The 9,970-nt window shown below is 46.0% G+C and overlaps 2 pseudogenes; both read left to right on the top strand.

Annotated features, from left to right (window-relative positions):
- The first annotated feature begins 648 nt into the window (after positions 1-648).
- On the top strand, positions 649-2,979 carry LOC136509064 (uncharacterized; annotated as a pseudogene).
- Positions 2,980-3,145: 166 nt separating this feature from the next.
- Positions 3,146-6,062, top strand: LOC136507578 (uncharacterized; annotated as a pseudogene).
- The last annotated feature ends 3,908 nt before the right edge of the window (positions 6,063-9,970 follow it).

Below are 9,970 nucleotides of genomic sequence, written 5' to 3'. Positions count from 1 at the left end.
AAAACATATGGATTTTTTGGTGCAATCTGTGTACATGCACGATACACTGCTGCTTCGGTCCACTGATCTGATGGGAAAGCGATGTCGTCGGCTTCACGGTAGTGCACGCACGCTTCATCAAACTAGCAAACCATGTGACGATAGGCGTTGTACTTGCACAAGTTGCAAGAATATGTTGCACGGGATGAAATGGTAAACAACTCGTCATGTTCAATCGATTAATCAGGTGTCAGGGAGGTGTCAGCATGTACGATTATTGAAACAGAGGCAAGCAATCAACGTGTAGACTAATTTTTTACCTAAAGCGTACGCAGAGGGGCACATGTTTTTTTGCATACGTGTGTCATCCTACCGGCCACTCGTCCTCAACGCGACCTACGACAGTGGTGGCTACGGATCTGTGATTTGTCCTTTCATAACAAAACTATTTTATGTGATCTGTGATTTTGTGATTGTCTGAAGATAGAAAAAGATAAAGGTAGAAGAAGTGTGAAGGCTCATGCGTTAAAATTGTATAAAATTACGTAGTAGACAGACTTAAAAAAATATCAGCGACTCTCCAGCCGCAGACTAGTCCCCAACGAAACGAGTGTTCGATTCTTAAAAAAAAAAATTAAAAAAAAAACGAAACGAGTGTTCGCGCGCACTCACCTTTACTCCAGCCGTCCAGCGAGTCCCCGAATCCCTAAATCCCAAATTGCTGCCGTCTCGTGCGTTTCCGCTCCGCTCTCTCCCACAGATCGTCCGACCCCGCGATGGCGTCGGCGTCGGCGCCACGCCGGAGCCCCAGAGCCCGCCGTCCTCTCCCACAGCCGGCCAACGGCGCGATGGCATCGACGTCGGCGCCACGGCGGTCCGCCAGAGCCCGCCGTCCTCCTCCACGTCTGGGCGACAGCGCGATGGCATCGACGTCGGCGCGACGCCGGACCGCCAGAGCCCGCCGTCCTGTCCCACAGCCGGCCGACCGCGTGATGGCGTCGACGTCGGCGCGATGGCGGCCCGCCAGAGGGCCAGCGGCGCAGACCTTCCTCCCTGACGAGATATGGGAGGACATCTTCCTGCGCCTCGACGCCGCGGCCGACCTCGCCCGCGCCTCCGCCGCCTGCTCCACCTTCCGCCGCATCGTCTCTGAGCGCCGGTTCCTCCGCCGCTTCCGGTCCCTCCACTCCCCTCCACTCCTCGGGTTCATCAGATATTGAAACCAAGGATTCATCCCCGTCGGGCCGCCCCACCGCTCCGTCCCGGAAGCCCGCGCGCTCGAGCTAGCCGCCGACTTCACCTTCTCCTTCCTCCCCGACCCCAGCGCGTGGAACTTTCGCCACGCCCGCGATGGCCGCGTCTTCCTCTCCCGGTTCATCTCCACCAAAATCCAATTCGAGGATTTCATAGTCTGCGACCCCCTGCATCGCCGGTATGTCAAGATTCCCCGCATACCCGACGACCTAATGGCCTCCGCCGCAGACAATGGTATGACGCGGCATGTGTCACCCGTTCTGGCTCCAGCCGGCGAGAATGGCAACGAGGAATCGTTCAGAGTTATCTGCACTGTGGAGAACCAAGGCAAACACTGGCTTTCGTCCTCTCTTCTTGCAACCAGACGTGGCAAGGTATTATAAGCACGATCTATTTGCCTAATGGATTTATTGGATGCAAGCCCTACTATGCGCACGGCTGCTTGTACTCGATGTTCTTTGGCAAGGGCTATTCGCTAATGCTTGATACAAGTGACATGAAATCCTCCATCATTGACCTCCCGCCCCACAATTTTGATTTTGATTCAACGCGTGCCATTGTCGAGGCAGAGGACGGCAGACTCGGGTTCTTAACTATTGGTGATGGCACAATTGACCTGTATTGCAAGAATTGGCAAAGCAATGGTGTTGGCGCACAAGAGTGGCAGCATGACAAACTGATTCCGTTGCCCAAAGACTCTGGGATCAACTATAGTTGGGACATTGTGGGCACAGTAGGGCGTTACGTAGCTCATGACCTAATCTGTGATGAATCGTCTCCAAATTCTGAACTTTTTGTACTGGACATTAAGACATTGCTTGTTGAGAAGCTCTGCACCTTGAACCATGGCATGTTCTGTGGTTTTCCTTATGCAAGATTTCCACCACCGTTGGCACTGCCAAGCATATGAAATGGTAAAAACTGTCTTCCATGTTTCTTCAGCTGTTGGGAATTATATTGTATTGGTGGTTTGCTATGTCATCCAACTTGTTACTAAAGTGCACTTGCTGCTGGCATATCCAAATTTTCTCGTATCCAGCATTGTCGCCATTGAGCCCTTGTAGTCCATGTGATCCTTTGGCGTTTTGGATTAATTTTGTATTGTATGTGTCATTTACTCAAATTTTTGGTATACTCTGTATTCTGTAGCTAGCGCCTGAATATTAGGACAGGCAAATTTGTATAGTGCCTGAATACTTGAGCAGACAAATTGGTCTCTGTTTTTCTTTTTTTTTAAATGCACTGGGTTAATCATTGTATACCTTTTGATAGATTTCAAATTTGTATTAACGGATAGAATGAATAGCTTGTTTCACATGCACAAGCAAATAGTCATCTAACTTTGCTCAAGTCCCTCTTGATTATCTAACACTGTATTCTTTGGTAGGTCTGCTCTCTTGACTTTGAGTTGACAGAGCCGCGTGGTTGGGAGCATCTGTATGAAGGCTTAGCCATGCATGTCATGCAAGACGTCAACAGCTACTAGCACTCTAGCAGTGATGGACATTCATCTGTAGATGGTCGTCTGTTATTTAGTGGTTTATTTAGTCCCCGGAATCTTATTGCTCCTGTTTGTCGTTTTGCCCTGACTTGTGCCTTTAACTATGTACTCATGATTTGTTGAGGTTAGCTGGTACAATTTTGAAGACAAAGAACAAACTGTTAGAATTGGCTTCTGCGATTTGCTTCTTTTGCTTCCTGGAATGTGTGATTCTCAAGGGCTATTTGTTCCTATGCCATCGCCAAAGTAAAATTTTGGGTTGTGTCAATCCGTCAGGCAAGAAATATTGCTGCCGGAACATATGCTTGCCTGTCCCAGATGTTACTTCCTGTATCCCAAAATATTTGCATTTGTGGGATTCAAATTTTATCCAACGAGAAATTACATATATAGATATAGGTGTAAGATTCAATGTACTACTCCTGTGCTACTAGGTGCCAACAAAAAAGACCGACTTCTGCTAAAAAAGCAGTCCCGCCCGGATTAACAGATGTAGGTTTGTTGCCATCAGTGTAATTTCATCTTATTGCTTTGCAGAGTTAAAAGACCATTTTTTACATACAACGATGGTCCAAGATTCATAGCATGCGTTCAAACTTCAATTGTTCTTCGGTTGATGTGTGACTGCAGGCTAATTAACAGCAACTTTTGCCATTTTCCTTTATTTTTAAAGGAAACGAAAAGAGCCATCCTCCAAAACTAAATGACAGCGTGCATCATTTGTTGGACATTGCCAAAGTTTACACCGAAAAGCTGGAGAAGGAGAACATCTTTACTGTGGAACACTTTTTAAAGGCTTTAAATAAGGACCCTTATAACCTCGCCAAAATAAACTCAACATTTTTTTATTAAATCTCAGACATTTTCTTTCACAACTCTCGGTCAGTTTATTTACATGACATCATCACCATTCCTCTGTATTTAGATTCTCAAGATAAACATGGAACACAAGCCCTGGAAGATGACAAAGCATGCTAGAGAGTGCTCTCTCGAAGGCAGGCACAAGCTGAAGTTATTTATTTGCACAGAGAAAAATGTGAAGCTTTTCTTCAATTGTGTGCGCTGTCTTGTTGGGGCAGAATTTTTTGGTGGTCCTTACACTCTCACTGACCAGTTTAGTTCTGCTCAACGGGTACAAGTTTTCATGTCAACATATTTAGACTCGTTCACCACTTTCTACATCGAAGTGAATATGCTAAACATAGTGTGTTTGGCTGCAGGAGTTAGTGGACCAGCTGAAAGAGGGCGCATATGCTAAACTGGATAAGCTCCCTGAGGATCATGTAATGACAGACAACTCTCCTAACCCAATTCATGTGGATAAATATACTAGCAATGGTGCTGGCCCATCCTATATGACTAATGAACAGCAAAACTGTTCTGTTCGCCTCACATCTGTTCATGGTTAGGGAATACTGGTTACTTCTCTTCTTATGCTACAAACATACAGAAATTGATGGTACCCTGATACTCGCGATTTTTCTTTGAATTGTTAGGTACAGCAGCAGCTGAAAGATTGAGCCATGATCGGATTTGAGTCATCTTGTCCGAATGCATACAATGACCCAGTTCCCAGCTCCTTCATTCCTGATCACCCCAGCATGCATAACTATCAAGGTGCTTGTTTCAGTCCTGTGGTTGTTTCCTTTTCTGCAGAGTCCTGTGTTTGCAGATCATCAAAACGCACTATGTTGTGCGATCCAAGGGGCCCTTATATGGAGAAATGCAGTATATTACCATGCAATACCCTGATACAGAAAATCTTCTTTCAGGTGGAAGTGTTCCAGTTGTACCACTTGAAGGCTTGAGCCATGATCAGCACAATGAGTTATCATGTGCAAATGCAAACAATAATGATCCTGGACCTAGTTCCTCCACTGCTGATCACCTCTGCACATATGACTACCGAGGTACTGTATCTGTTTCAGTCCTGAAACTGTTTTATTAATTTCTGCGCAAGCTGTCTTGCACACCAACTTCTAATTCTCTGGTCTTTAGACATAGCACATCAAGGGAACCCGCCTGCTTGTCAGGAGCAGTTCTCAGCTTTCGTTAATGCCCCGTGTCAAGATCAAGACACCCCTGGAGGCGCGAGTTATGTATGTCAATTCCTCTGCCCCCAAAGATGTCGAATTGGATTTTCTCCAGCACCAAACAGACATTAACAACTACGGTGTGCCTATTTTGTAAAGTTATCTTCAAGGCAAACACCTGGCACAGAACTGCCTATCTTGCAGCTCATCATCCCTTTGCTTCCTTTCCTCTTTTTTCTGTTGCAGTGACACCAGGTTTAGAGCATGTGGAAATCCAGAGTCCGCTCGTCTGGTTAAGCAATGGCACCTTAGATGGATCAACTTCTGGTAGCATTACCACCACAGCAACCTATAATCCCTGGTATGTCTCTCAAGGCTTATCACCATCCTTGGAAAGGTACCAAGAGGCACCACTGAAAATAGGTACTGTAGGTACCAAATTTGACTTCTGCAGGTACTTTATTTCTCGAAAGGGCAGCAAAAGATTTGCTGTGAGTTTTATTAGGATGAGAAAATAAAAAAACAAAGTAGCCTACTGCCGGTATGGAACTCAAGATAAATTTGATCTCTCTTCCAAGGGACTAAAAGCCCCATTCTCTCTTCTTTAAATCCTCTCTCAATCTCAATAAAGTGGACATGCCTATACCATGGCAGCTCCAAGTATAAAGTTATTGATTTGGTTATAAAAATAACATTTTGAGAAGGACAAGAGAATTTTCTGGTGACCACCAAGAACTTGAATTTTTGTGATGAAGTTTTTGTGAACATGGTGAGTATTTAAATAGTGATCGCGGTGCACATTTTGTTATGCTTACCTTCCTGCACTTTTCAAGAATCAGCTAATCCCTTGTTAACACTGGTCTGATACAGGTACCCCAACATCAGCTCAAGGGAGCACACAGAGCCAGATGCAAACTTCCTTAGCCCCCACCAATGACGCCTCAGTGGCATCTGCTTCTGCTCAACAGCCCTTCCACCACAACAATGTTATCCCTGGGACGGGTCATGGTGATTGGTGAATATTGGAATGGTGGTCCTACTCTGCTCATCATATCCGAGGATCAACAATGTTCGCCTTCGGTATCCTAGTAGCTCAGCGTTGGTCTGGTTTCATTCTCAGGATCAGGTCACGGTGGTAGCAGCAAGAAAACAATTAGCTCGTAATGTAATGTAATGTAATGTAATGCGTTGTTTCACAACGTGTATTGTTTTTGTTGCCTTTGTGCTTGTAATGCAGAACGTGTATTGTGGTGTGTGATTCAGCGTCACTGCTATAAGCTACTGCATGTACATATGTCAACAAGGATAAGTGTGAGTTACGGAGTACTCTATAATCTGCTTTGCATATGCTTACGGCTGACCTGACCATAAGCTTCATCCGTGATAGTACTATTAGGGTGTTCGGTTCCCTGCCATCGTTTGACTAGCCTAACGTGCGGCACGCAACACAAAAAGCTACTGCTTGGTTCATTACACACATGTGGCAGCCACAACTTTCTCCGGTATAAAATTCCGCCACAGTTGTGGCGTTCATTTCGGCCACCGTGAGTTAGGCGCCGCCACAACTTAGGGCATGCTATGGCTGGGAAGCAAACAGGCTCTATGTACATCTGCTTTGCAACGCCATATCCTTCTCGACCAGCATGTCCCACGCTTTCCCAACCGCCCCTAGCACCCAATTGCTCATGTCACTCCCCGACTCACTGGTAAGGTAGCGTTTGGTTTTGAGACGTATTGGGATGCGATAAATCCGACCCTGTTTTTAGTGGCGGAACAGTCCTGCTTTCTAACTGGCAGAGAGAACGGGGCGGTCCCTATTTTATATCTGGTTGGTGGATATATAAAAACGGGACGTGGGATGGATGCTGATTTATTTCTCTGTTAACAGCCATTATAGATGGGCCCACTGAAAGCTCTAGTTTGGTTTTGATGAATTAATGAAACCCTAAGTGCTAAACTAGTTTATCAAGTGATCATGAGATAGGTAGCACATGTCAAGTTGTGAAGCAAATGAAAATCATGACATGATGATGGTGATGATCAAATGCTTGGACTTGAAAAGAAAAAAGAGAAAAACAAAAGGCTCAAGGCAAAGGTATAAGTGGTAGGAGCCAATTTATTTTTGGTGATCGAGACACTTAGTGAGTGTGATCACATTTAGGATCGATAGCCGTACTATTAAGAGGGATGAAACTCGTATCGAAATACGGTTATAAAAGTGCCACTAGATGCTCTAACTCATTGCATATGCATTTAGGATCTAGTGGAGTGCTAACACCCTTAAAAATATTTTGTGAAAATATGCTAACACATGTGCACAAGGTGATACACTTGGTGGTTGGCACATTTGAGCAAGGGTTAAAAACTTCACCGGTGGAGTGTCCGCCCGTAGAGTGCGGACAGTCCGACGGTGCCACAGACGCCCTGTACAAAAAAGGTAGGGTTTCACAGAGTGCACCAGACGCTGGTCTCAACTGGACCAGAGCGTCCAATCAATGGAAGCTGTGAAGATGTTGGCGTCGGTCTTCGACCGGACATTGGGTCACTTTGTGACCGGACGCTGGCGGGGTGCGTTCAGTCCCACTGACGTGGCAGCGTACAGAGGAGACGTTGAGTGACCGGACGCTGGGTGAGTCCGGTCAGGCATGACCAGACGCGTCCGGTCGTGATTTTTCGCGAATGGAACCTTACGGGAAACAACCGGACGCTAGGGGTCCTGCATCCGGTCACTTTGAACCGTGCGTCCGGTCACTACTTAAATGTACTGATGACCGTTAAGATCTGACGATCAGTGTTTGAAGCCGATGACACGTGGCAAGCTTCGGGCGATCGAACGCTGGGGTCCTGCATCTGATTGATCTGACCGGAGCGTCCGGTCACCCCGAGTAGTACCCAGTGAAGAGGTACAACGGCTCTATTTCGTGGGGGCTTCTATTTAAGCTCTATGGCCGGCTCAAGCTCACTCACTTGGTTATTTGCATTGACATAGCAACCTTGTGAGCTTAGCCAAAGCCCTTTCACTCATCTCCATCATTGATTCATCATCTTTATGAGATTGGGAGTGAATCCAAGTGCATTGCTTGAGTGTTTGCATCTAGAGGCACTTGGTGTTCGTGTTTTGCTGTGGGATTCGCTTTGTTACTCTTGATGGTTGCCGCCACCTAGATGGCTTGGAGCAGCGAGGATCGTTGAGCAGAGGTAATGGGAACGAGGATCCCAATCTTCCGTCAGGTGGTGGTAACTATCGTTGTGACGGAGAATGACACACCGATCCGGCTTCAGATCGAAAGATCGAACCCTACAATCTTAGCACCACAGCTCATCTGGTTATCAACCGAGTCTTGGACCAGGTTGACCTCGCCAAGAAGGTTAATCCCTGCCTACACAATGAAGAACACAAGCAAGAACAAGAAAAAACACAACCAAATTATAGATGAAGGATTAATCTCTCAAAGTTGGGGTCTCACAAACCGATAAACGGTAAAATTGTTCTTGACAGAATAATCTAAGCAAAACCCAAACCGTAATGGAGGGGCGACGGTTGTTTATGAAGACTCTAGGGTCATGCAAGACCCCTGGATGCGCCCCTAATGGGCCCAAACACGATACACAGTCCAACGGACCAAAAGACGGTGTCGCAGCACCCTGGCAGATTCTGGACTCTGACTTGTTTCGATGATTTCCATTGATTCCAAAGAGCTTTTGACGTGAGACTACTTGGATTGGCTTCCTTATCAAATTAGCTTTCCATCCATATGTGGATCGTCGAAAACAGAGTCCGGATGCGTCCTGGGTGACTAGTTTAAGGCAGACTGGTCCTGGAGGCCGAGACAGACTCGAAATCATGTTGGACCGGGCCTCCGGTTCCTGTTGGACGTCCTTGCTGGTCATCTTCGCCTCCACCACATCCTCTAAGTCCTTCATGACCCTCTCCAATGTTCCTAAGCAAGATAACATCATTAGGTAGTAGTCTATTATCAAAAGTATAAAAAGAATCGCTTAAGAACGAGCTCACCTCTAAATTGAGTTGACGCATTCGAGCCTGGGTCATTGGACCTTGCATGATGATTGGAGGATCAGTGGGTACATCCGAAGGAGTGATGTCCTCATTAGGAGGTTGGTGATTGTCTCCAGCTCCGATCATGGTGATTATGAGGAGTTCTTGACCTTTCCCCAGTGGACAGTCAAAAGGTACTCTAGTGAATTACTCGTGGCTTGTGTGATCCTCATGTTGTGTTGGTTGTGTGGCACACTATTGAGGGTTTGGCGTGTGATGCCAATTAGCGCGTGAACCTCCAAGTAAGTGAATCACCACAATGAGGACTAGCTTGCCGGCAAGCAAGTGAACCTCGGTAAAAAAATCTTTGTGTCATCATTTGATTCCGAGGTGATTGGTCTTCATTGGTATTCATTCTTATGATTGATTGGTTCACTCCTCGACTCGGCGGTATAACCATCTTGCTCACTCTCTTTACATTACCATAAACTAGTTATCAAGCTTTTTAGTGTAGCTAGTTGTGAGAGCTTGTTAGTTTGGTTAGTGTGGCTCTTTAGTTAGCCTTTGAGAGCATACTAACTTAGTATAGTGGCATAGCCATTGTGTGGTTAGAAACTATAGAAACTAGAATTGTGATAGGTGGTTTACATTTTTAGTAGTCTAGCGCAACACTTATTTCGCCTCATAATTGGCTAACCGGTTTGCTAAGTGTTGTTGTAAAAATTTTTAATAGGCTATTCACCCCCCTCTAGCCATTAGGACCTTTTCACCCACGTGTCATATATAGGCCACCCGCCTATGTACGGTTCCACCCTTTTCTTTTCGTTTTTTTCATGGGTTTTTTTGGATCGGTACATTATAATTTTTGTACTTTGGAGAAGTACCATTACTATTCACCTATTTGACATGATACCATTATAACTCTTTGTTCCTCACACGAACGCCACTGAATACGCTCGGGGACGACTTGAGCCCCGTATACCACGGGGGCATATTTGCGTATGGACTTCGATGCCCTTGGGTCAAGTGGATAAGGTCCACGACTAAAGATGGCAATGGGTATATACCCGTCGAGTATTGCTATCCCATACCTATACCCGTGAGATAAAATTTTACCCGCTAAACTACCCGTACCCGCGCATAGGTAGAAGACTTCACCCATACTCGTACCCACACGGGTAAAAATACCTGACGGGTAACCCGTAC

The sequence above is a fragment of the Miscanthus floridulus genome, chromosome 15 (genome assembly GCF_019320115.1).
Source record: "Miscanthus floridulus cultivar M001 chromosome 15, ASM1932011v1, whole genome shotgun sequence".
Lineage (NCBI taxonomy): Eukaryota > Viridiplantae > Streptophyta > Magnoliopsida > Poales > Poaceae > Miscanthus > Miscanthus floridulus.
This window is presented reverse-complemented; position numbering and strand designations above follow the sequence as displayed.